Below are 14629 nucleotides of genomic sequence, written 5' to 3' on the forward strand. Positions count from 1 at the left end.
GATCATCTCTGGTGTGCTTCCCTTTGTGTTTCAGGGCTCAGAGCAGTGAAGGACAAGCACAAGTCTTGACTTCTGATGGTACAGAGGCTGAAGATCCGAAGGGGGAAATCAAATTTTGAGTCTTGACAGCAGCTCTCCTCTATATGCCTACTGGCCTACAACACAAGCTCTGCCACTTCTGTTGCCAACTCCCTTTGGGGGCTGTGCTCCTATGACTTTTGCAATTTGCTTTGCATGAGGCAGAGGAGGACTTAACACTCCTCAGAGCAGCAAGAACTGAATTACGTGTTTTATTGTATGTTGTAATATTTCGGAAGGGGCCACATGTAGCCAATATTCTTCAACTTTTCTCCTGACTCTGCTGACCAGATTCTGTTTCTTTCCGTTGCAACTCTGCTAGGTTATGTCACTGAGTGTCTAGAAATGGCAACACAAATAGAAGTAGTAGAGTAATGCCACACTAGCACCGTTCTATTTCATGTGATCTATCAAGCTTCACTTCCATGAGAGAGAAATGAAGACTGTGCCATAGAGCAGAAGGGTGAAAAGAAGCCTGAGCTTTACATGCATGTTTTCTCCTTCACATTATTTGATGCTGTAACAGTTTGGAAATCCTGGCCCATGCGGGATCCAGGAAAAAAAAGGCAGGGGCCAGACTTTCAAAAATGCTTCGCACTCACAAGTGAAAAGACTTATTCAAATGCCTAAATGGGAGCTGTTGGGTGCTGAGCTCTTGAAAATCTGGGTCTTTTGTATTATCTGTGGATAACATGGTGCATTTTGTTTCCATGAAAAACATTTTCTGTAGCATATGTTAAATATTTATTTGCAATTGTTTCTAAACTGAACACAGATGCATTAATTACAGTTCGGTCCAATTGCTATATTGGAGTACTTAAATTTTATGCTTTCATCCTGTGATTAACTTAAAATATTTGGTGATTATTTTATACATTTTAAGTGTTTTGAAGTGTTAAAAGTGTGGCTGCAGGAGTAGTTTGAGTCCTAATTACGAGTTAAATATTAATTAATTCTTTGGGACCATCAACTTGAACACTTTACTACCAACAATGTAGGCACAGCACTTGATGATTCAGACTTAAGGCCCTAGTCCTGCAACGAGTTACATCCATGTGAATAGTAGAACTACTACGTGTTTAAAGTAAAGCATGTGCCAAAGAGTTGGCAGGATTGGAACCTAAAGCCAGTTATTGTGTGTGTGTGTGTGTGTGTGTGTGTGTGTGTGTGTGTGTGTGTGTGTGTGTGTGTGTGTTAAACATGTAATTTGACTGAGGTTTAATTTTTGTTGAGGGGAACAGTTGAAATAAACAGCTCAATTAGTCCATTTTTTGTAATGTCTGCTTCACTTACAATGTCATAATCACAGAGATCATAAACCTGAGCACTTTGGAAGTGTTGCCTGACAGAACTTCCCAAACTACTCTTTGCGCGCACCAGCTTTTACAGCTATGCCGGTCCCTTACTCAAGCATTGATACAACATTCTGGATACCACCATAAAGACATACTTTTTTTTTTATAGATGGACATACATGCCCCAGAATATTGATGGGGAAGGAATCCTTACTGGAAATACAAAGCAAGAAGGAAAGTTGTGAATATGTGCAATATAAGTAGTACTGGCTTCCAAACAAATTTACCAAATGTTGGTCTTATACCCACCTCATTGAAATTTGCACTCATAGACTTTAGGGTCAGAAGGGACCAATGTGATCATCTAGTCTGACCTCCTGCACAAAGCAGGCCACAGAACCCTACCCATCCACTTCTATAACAAACCCCTAACCTATGTCCTAGTTATTGAAGTCTTCAAATTGTGGTTTGAAGACCTCAAGCTGCAGAGAATCCACCAGCAAGTGACCCATGCCCTACGCTGCAGAGGAAGGCGAAAAACCTGCAGGGTCTCTGCCAATCTGCCCTGTAGGAAAATTCCTTCCCAACCCCAAATATGGCAATCAGCTAAACCCTGAGCATGTGGGCAAGACTCACCAGCCAGCACTCAGGAAAGAATTCTCTGCAGTAACTCAGATCCCATCCCATCCAACATCCCATCACCGACCACTTGGCATACTTATCTGCTGATAATCAAAGATCAATTGCCAAAATTAAGCTATCCCATCATACCATCCCCTCCATAAACTTATCAAGCTTAGTCTTAAAGCTGGATATGTCTTTTGCCCCCACTACTTCCCTTGGAAGGCTGTTCCAGAACTTCACTCCTCTAATGGTTAGAAACCTTCATCTAATTTCAAATCTAAACTTCCGAGTGTCCAGTTTATACCCATTTGTTCTTGTGTCTACATTGGTACTAAGCTTAAATAATTCCTCTCCCTCCCTAATATTAATCCCTCTGATATATTTATAAAGAGCAAGCATATCCCCCCTAAGCCTTCTTTTCACTAGACTAAACAAGCCAAGCTCTTTGAATCTCCTTTCATATTGCAGGTTTTCCATTCCTCGGATCATCCTAGTAGCCCGTCTCTGAACCTGTTCCAGATTGAATTCCTCCTTCTTAAACATGGGAGACCAGAACTGCACACAGTATTCCAGGTGAGGTCTCTCCAGTGCCTTATATAACGGTACTAACACCGCCTTATCTTTGCTGGAAATACCTCGCCTGATGAATCCTAAAACCGCATTAGCTTTTTTAACGGCCATATCACAGTGGTGGCTCATAGTCATCCCGCAATCAACCAATACTCCAAGGCCCTTCTCCTCCTCTGTTGCTTCCAACTGATGAGTCCCCAATGTATATCTAAAATTCTTATTATTAATCCCTAAGTGCATGACCTTGCACTTTTCACTATTAAATTTCATCCTATTACTATTACTCCAGTTTACAAGGTCATCCAGATCTTCCTGTATGATATCCCGGTCATTCTCTGTTTTAGCAATAACCCCCAGCTTTGTGTCATCCGCAAACTTTATTAGCACATTCCCGCTTTGTGTGCCAAGGTCAGTAATAAAAAGGTTAAATAAGATTGGTCCCAAAACCGATCCTTGAGGAACTCCACTAGTAACCTCCTTCCAGCCTGACAGTTCACCCTTCAGTATGACCTGTTGTAGTCTCCCCTTTAACTAGTTCCTTATCCACCTTTCAATTTTCATATTGATCCCTATCTTTTCCAGTTTAACTAATAATTCCCCATGTGGAACCGTGTCAAATGCCTTACTGAAATCGAGGTAAATTAGGTCTACTGCATTTCCTTTGTCTAAATAATCTGTCACCTTCTCAAAGAAGGAGATCAGGTTGGTTTGGCACAATCTACCCTTAGTAAAACCATGTTGTAATTTGTCCCAATTATCATTGACCTCAATGTCCTTAACTACTTTCTCCTTCAAAATTTTTTCCAAGACCTTACATACTACAGATGTCAAACTAACAGGCCTATAGTTACCCGGATCACTTTTCTTCCCTTTCTTAAAGATAGGAACTATGTTAGCAATTCTCCAGTCATACGGTACAACCCCTGAGTTTACCGATTCATTAAAAATTCTCGCTAATGGGCTTGCAATTTCATGCACCAGTTCCTTTAATATTCTTGGATGAAGATTGTCTGGGCCCTCCGATTTTGTCCCATTAAGTTGTTCAAGTTTGGCTTCTACCTCAGATGTGGTAATATCCACCTCCATATCCTCATTCCCGTTTGTCATCCTTCCATTATCCCTAAGCTCCTCATTAGCCTTATTAAAGACTGAGGCAAAGTACTTATTTAGATATTGGGCCATGCCTAGGTTATCTTTAACCTCCTTTTCATCCTCAGTGTTTAGCGGTCCCACTTCTTCTTTCTTTGTTTTCTTCTTATTTATATGGCTATAGAACCTTTTACTATTGGTTTTAATTCCCTTTGCAAGGTCCAACTCTACTTGGCTTTTAGCCTCTCTCACTTTATCCCTACATGTTCTGACCTCACTAAGGTAGCTTTCCTTGCTAATCCCACCCTTCTTCCACTCCTTGTAGGCTTTCTGCTTTTTCTTAATCACCTCTCTGAGATGCTTGCTCCTCCAGCTTGGTCTACAACTCCTGCCTATGGTTTTTTTCCCCTTTCTTGGGATGCAGGCTTCTGATAGTTTCTGCAGCTGCTACTTTAAGTAATTCCAGTCCTCCTCCGCATTTAGATCCACAAGTTCTTCAGTCCATTCCACTTCCCTAACTAATTTCCTTAATTCTTTAAAGCTAGCCCTTTTGAAGTAAAAAACCCTAGTCCCAGATCTATTTTTGTTTATCCTTCCATCTAGTTTGAACTGAATTAGCTCATGATCGCATGAACCAAGGTTGTCCCCTACAACCATTTCTTCTATGAGGTCCTTACTACTCACCAAACCCAAATCTAAAATGGCATCCCCTCTTGTTGGTTCTTCAACTACTTGGTGAAGAAATCCATCTGCTATCACATCCAGAAAAATCTGAGCCCTATTATTCTTGCTAGCACTTATCCTCCAGTCTATATCTGGGAAGTTAAAGACTCCCATGATCACACATTTCCCATTAGTATTTACTTCGTTAAAAACATTAAAGAGGTCTCTATCCATATCCAAATCAGATCCCGGCAGTCTGTAGCACACCCCAAGCACTATCTTAGGGGAGGCTCTGGTAGCTTTCTTTCCCAGTGTGATTTTTGCCCAGATAGACTCTGTCTTGTCCATTCCATCACTTCTTATTTCTTTACAGTTAACCTCCTCATTGATGTACAATGCTACTCCACCACCTTTGCCTTTATTTCTGTCTTTCCTAAACAGCACATAGCCTTCAATATCTGTACTCCAGTCATGACTACTATTCCACCATGTTTCTGTTATCCCTATAATATCCGGTTTCACTTCCTGCACCAGTAGCTCTAGTTCCTCCATTTTGTTCCCTAGGCTCCTCGCATTAGTGTAAAGACATCTTAATTTTTGCCGTTTGGCTTCACTGACATTCTTTACCCTGTTAGCAGAGACATTCTACCACCAGCATCACCTGTTAGTCTGCTATGTGCACTACACTTCCTCCTTGTGTCAATTCTTCTGTCCACGGCTGTATCCCCTCTTACTTTGTTTACTTCCCTCTCAAGGTTAAATTCCAGCGTGGAGATCTCCTGGACATCTCCCAACCATCTCCCCCAAATTCCTAGTTTAAAGCTCTCTTAATCAGTTCGGCGAGCCTCCATTCTAGAAGTCTATTTCCCTCCTTACTCAGGTGAAGTCCATCCTGAGAGAACAGTCTTCTGTCCATAAATGCTTCCCAATGGTCGTACATCCCAAAGCCCTCCTTAAAGTACCAGTGCCTGAGCCATCTGTTGACCACCATAATCTTGTTACACCTTTGTTGCCCTTCTCTAGGAACCGGCAGAATCCCACTGAAGATCACCTGAGCCTCGATTTCCTTAAGCGTCTTCCCCAGTCTTGCATAGTCTCCCTTGATACATTCCAGAGAGTATCTAGCCGTATCATTTGTTCCCACATGAAGGAAAATCAATGAATTCTTTCCCACTCCCATTAGGATCCTTTTCAGCCTCAGGTCCACATCCTGTATCTTAGCACTCGGCAGACAGCACACCCTTCCGTTCTCCCAATCAGCTCTAGTTACAGGCCTGTCTATTCTTCTCAGTAAGGAGTCTCCAGTCATGTAGACCTGCCTTTTCCTGGTGACAGTGTGATTCTCCGGTCTATCCCCTGCACCCGCTGGCTGCAAGTCCTCTCGATTCCTATTCCCCCTTGCAATCCTCCTGAGGCTTATATTTGGTGTTGCCTCCATTGACTCCTCCCCTCCTCTTGTAGGACTATCAGCTCTTCTCTTTTTCCTTGCCCTCTCTCCTTCAGCGACCACCTGCTGTGCCCCTTCTTCATTTTCCAACTCTGCAAACCTGTTCCTGAGTTCTATTTCTCCTTCACTGGCCTGTCTTTTCCTCTGCCTGGTTCTCTTAGTCACATGCTTCCGCCGTCCACTTTCCTCCCCCAGCAGTCTCTCCTCTGAATTCTTTGGTCCTGCTTCCATCTGCACATCTGAGCTTATCCCTTCAGCCCCCTCGTGCCTGTGCTCCATCATCTGCTCAAACCCCCTTCTAAACTCAACCAGAGTTTCCACCTGCATCTCCAGTCCTCTGATCTTTTCTTCCATCAGCTCTATCAGGCGACACTTCATGCAGACAAAACTCTTTTCAGGTACCCCCTCCAGGATCATGGACATGCCGCAGCTTCCACATCCAGTCATCCTCATTGTGTCTTTCACTGCTACCTCTGTATCAGTCATAGCCTTCCCACCTAAAGCCTGGTAGTGCATGGAACAGAACACAACACAAACCCCCAGCAAGCACCAGACCACCACCCGCTCCCTTAACAAGCCTGTTGGTTCCTCTGTCCTAGTCTCCCCTGCAACCTCCCCCTGTAAACTCCCTTTGAAACTCCCCTGTTGGCAGCTCTGTTTGCTGGCTCCTGTACCGCTGCCTGACTGGCTGACTACTTTTATAGGACCCCTAATCAGGTAAGCCCCGCCCCCTAATCAGGGCTCTGCTGCTCTCCCAGCACACTGCCCCTAGCAGCCTCCAAACACACATACTACACAATACAATCCACAAACTACAAAAACCTGCTCCTCCAACAGAACTCCCTCCGAAACTCCCCTGTTGGCAGCTGTTGTTTGCTGGCTCCTGTGCCGCTGCAGCTGTCTGTGGAACCCATTGCTATTGTGACATCTGGACTGATCGTTGCAGAATTTTGGAATGGTGGAGTAGTTAGGGAAGGTGCAGGGATATTTGTTCCACTTCCATTTCTACAGATTTCCCATTGAGGGCTCCTCCGGTCCTTGATGCATAGGGCTTAGTGACAAGTAAGCCCTCCACTCTAGCCATATCAACAAATGCCAGAGATCAGTCTGCCTTCATGCAACAATCTCCTGTTGAGCTCCAACCAGCACAGATGTGCTCTGCTCTACCACTAGATAAGCTAAGGGTTGGGGGAAGGTAAGAAAATGGAGGCCCAGGCTGCACTGACTGTTTCTCCACTAGTTTCAGGGGTCAACTACTGTCGTTTTTTCTGTACACTCCTTACCATTGAAAGGAAAGGGATAGGGGAATTGTAATGTTCCCCTGGTGTTATCTGGACTAGTGATCTGCTAGGTTACTCTAGTCCTCAGCTCTGGGAGCCAGCCTTACCCTGCTCTGTTGTGAGAACCCGCTCTCCTGGGCTGTTCACACACAGCCTGTGGCATGTAAGCTGCTCCCAGCTATGTGAGTGAGCCCTGTCAGCCAGCCACTGCTTGGATTGTGCTACTTAATGACTCTAGCCAATATCTCTGGTCCCAGACACAAACTTAGGAACCTCTATCCTGCAGTGTCCAGTTATGTCCCCTGGATGTTGCAAGCTTATATGAGTTTGTTAATTTAACAAAGAAATTGATGTGTACCAGGCTTGTTATTCCCAAGGGGAGTCTCTGACATGCTTCAAACCAAATGCACTGCTTCAGGTAGAATAAACAAATTTATTAACTGCAAAGGATAGATTTTAAGTGATTATAAGCCAAAGCACAAGAAGTCAGATTTGGTCAAATGAAATAAAAGCAAAACTCATTCTAAGCTGATCTTAACACTTTCAGTGCCCTTACAAAGTTAGGCCTGGGCTACACTGAGAGGGGGGTTGAACTAAGATGTGCAACTTCAGCTACGCTATTCGTGTAGCTGAAGTATCTTAGTTCGACTTACCCGGCCATCCTCACAGTAGCAAGTCGACCACTGCAGCTCTCCCGTTGACTCTGCATACTTCTCCTGCTGAGATGGAGTACAGGCATCAATTCGGGGATCAATTTATCGCGTCTAGACCAGACACGATAAATCGATTCCCAATGCATTGAACACTACCCGCTGATCCAACAGGTAGTATATATGTACCTGTAGATGCTTCTTACCACAGGCCCTCATGAGGTGTGAACTGCCCCTCTGCTCCTGGAAAGTTTTGCCTGCACCTCTGCTCCTGGAAAGTGTTTGCCTGGGCTTGTTTTAAGCCACAAGGACACATTTTCAGTCTCATAACTATATACATGAACTTACAAACTCTAACATTACTATAGCAACAATGCTCAGTGTATCATGAGCCTTCTGAAGATGCTCAACATGATAAACTTTGCATTGGATACCACACAATCATATTATAAGGATGAACATGAGGGGTGCAGGGTGTTCCCCGCAGTACACAGCATCACACCACTCCCCTTAGTTTACTGCAAGAGAGTTAGTCACTGACTAACTTGAAGGCAGTTTGTGTTATAGTGCTCTTGGCACCCCACCATGAGGTGGTGTGCCTCAGATTCCCCATTCACACACAGCACACAAGGTTTGTTATGGTTTCTCTGCTGTGACCGGCTTTTAATCTGTTTACAGGTATTTAACTGAGAACTAGTATTACCATAAGGCTTAACATCAGTAACAAAATTCTTATCCCAAACCTTAATATTAATACCAGCATTTTTTATTAAGATGGGTGTTTACAAGTATCTTCATGATACCGTGCCCTCTGTTCTGATAGTGCAGTTTGAGGTTAGTTTGTTTCTCTGGCTGCAACTGCTTCTTTGAGCCACATTGGAAATTGCAGTCCTTTGCCTTCTCTGCCGCTTTCAGTCTGGCCAGCTCTAGTTTTGTAGCTGCCTCACTGGTGGTCAGTTTTCTGCTTTCTTGTGCTTATTTCCTTCACCCAAAATAAACAAACAGAAAATAACAAAGCTTTGACCTCCTCCTGACTGTTCTTAGCCACTGCACTTAAGACTCACTTAAAATCCCAAATATGAGTGCTTAAAGTGTGAACTCCACTTGGAGTAACAAGCTGCACATACACCCTGCTCGTTGCACCACAGTGATGTTTCCCTGGTGTTATCTGGACTGATGATCTGCTAGGTTGCTCCAATCCTTGACTCTAGGAGCCAACCTTACCCTGCTCCGCTACTTAGATGCTTCTCACCACAGGCTGGCTGGCTTGTCCTTCACCCAGGCTCTCCTCTTTGATCAGCACTTCAATTGTTGTTGTTGTTGGTGTCTGTAGATGGAGGTGGAAGAGAGTGCATGGCAAAAAGTTTTCCCTTTTATTATGTTCTTTCTTCCCTCTTGGCTTCCCCCCGCCCCTTCAGAATCAGGTGAGCATTACCTCATCGCAGTCCCAAACTGACCAAGGGAAGGGGGCTGAAGCACTTGAGGGTCCAACAGATCCGTTGTTGCTGCCTAAGCCAATGTCCTTTGTTCCTGTGAGGCTGGGCTGGGTTTGTCCCATACATGCCCCGATGAGGTGTGAACTACCCCTCTGCTCCTGGAGAATTTTGCCTAGGAATCTGCTCCTGGACAGTTTTTGCTTGGGTTTGTTTTAAGCCTGAGGACACATTTTCAGCCTCATAACTGTGTATGTGAACTTACAACCTCTAACATTACTATAACAACAATGCTTAGTGCATCATGAGCCTTCTGAAGATGCCTGACATAACAAACTTTGCATTGGATACCACACAATCATATTATAAGGATGAACATGGGAGTGCAGGGTGCCTCCCCCCGAGGTACAGAGCATCACAGGAATCTCCAAGTGTTAGTTGAAGTGCACTGCCAGTAGTCTGATAGTTGGGCTATTCAAACTTCAGATGCAGAACTGCATGCTCTATAGAGGACATTTAATATTAATAGCACATACCTTTTGGAACTGATTTACCTGAAAAGTACCAAAATATATAAGCTCTGATTCCCCATAGCATTACTCCGGTTTTGCCTGGTGTAATTACATTGATTTTAATGCTGTTATACTGGTGTAAAGCTGTAGCAATACAATGGTGAATCAGTTCAGTAATCACTGTAGGGAAAGAATTATACCAATAATTCTGGCAAAAATATTGTCATTACTGTTTAAGGGGAAAAACCCATGCCTTTCTGGGAGGTCTGTACACTTAGAAATGAATTCCACTCTGCAATGCAGAATGTTTCTTTTTGATCTCATTGGGGAGGATATTTCTTTGTCTAAATATCAGATGTCACTATAAGGCACGATCCAGAATTCTGAAACACTGCTATGAAAGACAGATTCCTAAAAACTAATTACAGTATTGTGATAAAATAAGAGATTCTGTGGGTTTTAAAAGCTGACTTCAGATCAGCTCTACAACTGACTTGATTAAAAACTTGGGTAATTACAAAAATACCTTTGGCAACTGAAACAGTTAATCAAAAGTGTAAAGAATAAAGCTCATAAGCCTTTTGTCAGCAACAGAGGGAGTAAATTTCTATTATAGGCTTAAAGGTAATTTCAAATGTAAAGGATTGGGTGTTCATGATGTACTTTTGACAGTTATTAATTGTTACAAAACCGATGATTTTAGTGTAATGTGACTGAGTTTATATAGGTTGCTGATCTGAGTGGGTTCAAAATGTTAGAAGTTTGTAGACAGGCTTCATTAAGGTGCATACATTCCATTAACTGATATGATGAGTAGCTCCTTAATTAGCATTGAAAAGAGTGTTAACTAATGTCTTAGCAGATGTCATAAATCTGAAGGATCTGAAAAATTCACGTTCTCTTGTTTAAATAGTTCAAGATAGGGAGACATTAACTTTAAAAGAATTTGAAGGTAGAAAACAGTGTAAATACCCTATTTATATGCACATTATACAGATAAATATTCAAAATTCAATGAGGTGTGACCTAAGCAGGTCTTGTTAGCTAAATAGTCTTCCTGTGTATACATACAGAAATGTAAAAGCACTTTTCTCTATAGTTGATTAAAACAATCATTCCTTTTGAAAAGAGAGATGTTTTGGGAAGAAAGTGGGGGAAATGTCTGACTTGACTAATTGTGACTAATATATTGAGCTTGCAGTTAATTAAAATCAATTATAGCCTTGCAGCCCTATTGAAAATGCCAAGAGACAATACCACGTTTCCTACTGAATTTCAAAAACTCTTTCCTTGGCATTCAAGCAACATTCCCAAATGTGGCCAAAGTCAGAACCTGGGTTCAGGAAGTTCCTGGCCACACTTCAACTATCAGGCTGAAATGAGGCCACAGCTGTCTTGTGTGTCTTTTTTTTCTTTTCACTGTGTGGGAGAGCATTCTCATGGAACTCCAACTGTAGAAAGTATGAGAAATTCTAGTCCCAGTGTACTCACAACACTGTTAAAGTATAGTGTTAGAATACCACTTTTTTCTGATGTTCTGGTTGAAAACAGAGGCACAGGTAATGTTTTAGGAAAACCAGAAACACAAGCAAAGAAATAAGTGATGATCTGGACCGAATGCAAACATTCTTGAAAAGAACAAAAAACAAGAAGCAGTTGTGTTTAGAGATGGTATGAAATGATGGAGGCATCTCTGATGGGGTGGTGTGGATAAAAGTCAGTCAAGATTTGAACCCCCAACTGTGGTGGGCAATCTGTTAAGCTGTGCTTTTCCAGTGATGACAGCCTTTAATAGAACCATTTTTAACACAAGAATGAAAATAACATTAAAATGTAAACTAAATGAGAGCTGTTTCAGACCACTTCAAACCTCTTCTGTACAGTGCTTAACTGTTAGAAGTTATAGCTATTGTTTGTAAGAGAATAACCATGTAGCTAGCTCACTGTTTCTGTAATAGATAATGAAGTATTTTTGTAGTAACAATGGCTCAGCTTCACAAAAGGACTTAGGCACAGAACTCTCTACTTTAGGTGCTGTGACAGACCCAGACCAGTGGGGTACAAGAGTCTGGTAGAGGGCAAATATACTGGTCAGTAGATGAGTAGTTTTCTGTTCCCTGAGTGACCAGAGCAGGGGCTGCACTAGAGTAATCAGGAACCTGTTAGAACCAGTTAAGGCAGACAGGCTGATTAGAACACTTTTAGCCAATCAAGGCAGGCTAATCAAGGCACCTGGGTTTAAAAAGGGACTCACTCCAGTCAGGTTGGGAGGAGCCAGAGGAGAGGGAGTGCATGTGAGGAGCTGGGAGCAAGAGGCACAAGGAGTTGAGAGTGAGAAGGTGTGTGGCTGGAGGACTAAGGAGTACAAGTGTTATCAGACACCAGGAGGAAGGTCCTGTGGTGAAGTTAAAGAAGGTGTTTGGAGGAGGCCATGGGGAAGTAGCCCAGGGAGTTGTAGCTGTCATGCAGCTGTTACAGGAGGCACTATAGATAGCTGCAATCCACAGGGCCCTAGGCTGGAACCCAGAGTAGAGGGCGGGCCTGGGTTCCCCACAAACCTCCCAACTCCTGATCAGACACAGGAGGAGTAGATCCAGACTGTGGGGAAGATCACTGAGATGAGCATATCTGCCAATAAGCGCAGGGCCCATCAAGGTAGAGGAGGAACTTCGTCACAGTGCCTGAAGTCCAAAATATAGGCACCACTGATATCTTCAAAACCTTACTCCGCTGCTGCCTAACCCTATACTCTCTTGGTGCCTAAACTTTTTTTTTGCCATAAACGGCTTCTATACACCCTGTTCGTGCTGCTGGCCTTGTACACAATGCCTCACTCTAGGTCAGGGGTTCTCAGACTTCATTGCATCATGACCCACTTCTGACAACAACAATTACTACATGACCCCAGGAGGTGGGACAGAAGCCTGAGCTCTCCTGAGCCCCACTGTCCCAGAAGGGGTGTGTGTGTGTGTGTGGGAGGGGGGAGGTCAAAGCTAAAGCCCAAGCCCTGCAGCCCTGGGTTGGGGGCCAAAGCCCAAGCCCCACTGCTCTGGATGGGGGGCTGAAGCTGAAGCCCCAGAGCTTCAGCCCCAGCTGGGGAGCCTGTAACCTGAGCCGTGCCACCAAGGGCTGAAGCCCTTTGGCTTTGGTCCTGGGCCCCAGCAAGTCTAACATGTGACCCATTTTGGAGTCCCGACCTAGAGTTTGAGAACCACTGCTCTAGATGTTTCAGATGCCAAACTCTCACCAACCTGTAGCAGAAAGAATTCTCAATCCAGATGAAGGTAAGCATTCCCCCACCTAGCTTGCTTGTAGTTAATGACCTGATAGGCATGCTTAGAGCTAGTCCACTGAGGATAAATACTTAACTAGCCATTGGGCCAGAGCAAGTATAAATGAATCTATACCTTGGTGGTCAGGGCACTCACCTGGGAGATTCTTAGTATCTACTGAATCTATTCTTTTAATAATAAACTTGTTTTTGATTTCCCTATAACTATATCTAAGTGCTTTGGTGTTAAGCAAAGTGGTGATCCTGAGTTGAATCTTATAAACTAGTGTGTACTTTCCTTTGGGAACAGCTGGCTTGGTAATTCTGGGAATGCCCAGCGGATAAGGAGCTGGACGTAACAGGAAACCTTCCAAGAACTCAGGGACTGGGTGTACTTATCACTATCTGTCCAGAGCAAGGGAGGCTTGGAAGATACTGTTTGTGTTGCTAGAGGTTGATGATTACAGGGAGCTGATCCACCGCATAAAATCATAGAATATCAGGGTTGGAAGGGACCTCAGGAGGTCATCTAGTCCAACCCCCTGCTCAAAGCAGAACCAAACCCAACTAAATCATCCCAGCCAAAGCTTTGTCAAGCCTGACCTTAAAAACCTCTAATAATGGAGATTACACCAGTCAGAGACAAAACTTCCTTATGTTAATGGCAGATGGTGGTAGTGATCATACTTTCTGGAAAACAGGTTCCTTACAGGTGTCTCAAACTGGGCATCCAAAATTGCTAGTTGTGACATTATCTGATTAAAAATGACCATATAGATTATTGTTGCAACCAATGTTATATATTTACAGCAAATATTGTACAAAGGTTGTCGAGTGAGGCGGTCTAAGAAAAGGTTCTGATTTGCTGGTTATGATTATGCTATCTGCGTGTATGTATCATTTTGTATTTGAAGTTATAAGTATTGGCTCTATACTTGGATTGCAAATGTTTGCTCCTGGGGTAATGCCCACAAGGTAGATAGTTAGCACATCCTGGAGGGACTATTCAAGTTAAATGGTTCATCAAGAAACACTTGGTTGACAATGGACCATGGGAGATGCCCATCTACACTGAGTGGACTGTCATGTAAATGTGGTGTCTGAAGTGTAGGTAATGGCTTCGTGCAATGACTGAGGGAAATAGGGCATTAACATGTGACTTGCCCATATGACTCCAAATTCTATCTTGTTGCTGTAATTTTCCACAGTAAGAACAATGAGATGCCCTCCACACGGCAAAAGCTATAGAAGGCCCTGGAAACACCTCCATTTTGTCTTCAATCCTGCTTCTTACCTCTGGAGGAACTTTGCTACAAACTGAAGCTCTGAACAAAGAACTGAATGGGCCCATCCAAGCTGTGGATGTACTCCAGAGGCTTGACTTAAGCCAGCAGTTTATTCCATCACTGCTACAAGCCTGAACCAAGAACTTCGCCATTATTGTATGTAATTGATTCCTTTAACCAATTTTAACTCTCATCTTTCTGTCTTTCTTATTTTAGATACTAAAGGATTGGCATCAGTGTGATGTTTGGGTAAGATCTAAGTTATATATTGACCTGGTGTGTGGCTGGTCCTTTGGGATCAGAAGAACCTATTATTTGATGAGACTGGTTGTAAAGAACCACTCATCTCTGAATCCAGTGTTTTGGTGCAGAGGCGTAGCGAGCGCCCTCCATATCCTCCGACCGGAGGGGGCCCCGCAAGGAAGGGGGCC

This window comes from Gopherus evgoodei, chromosome 3 (genome assembly GCF_007399415.2).
Source record: "Gopherus evgoodei ecotype Sinaloan lineage chromosome 3, rGopEvg1_v1.p, whole genome shotgun sequence".
NCBI classification, from domain to species: Eukaryota; Metazoa; Chordata; order Testudines; family Testudinidae; genus Gopherus; species Gopherus evgoodei.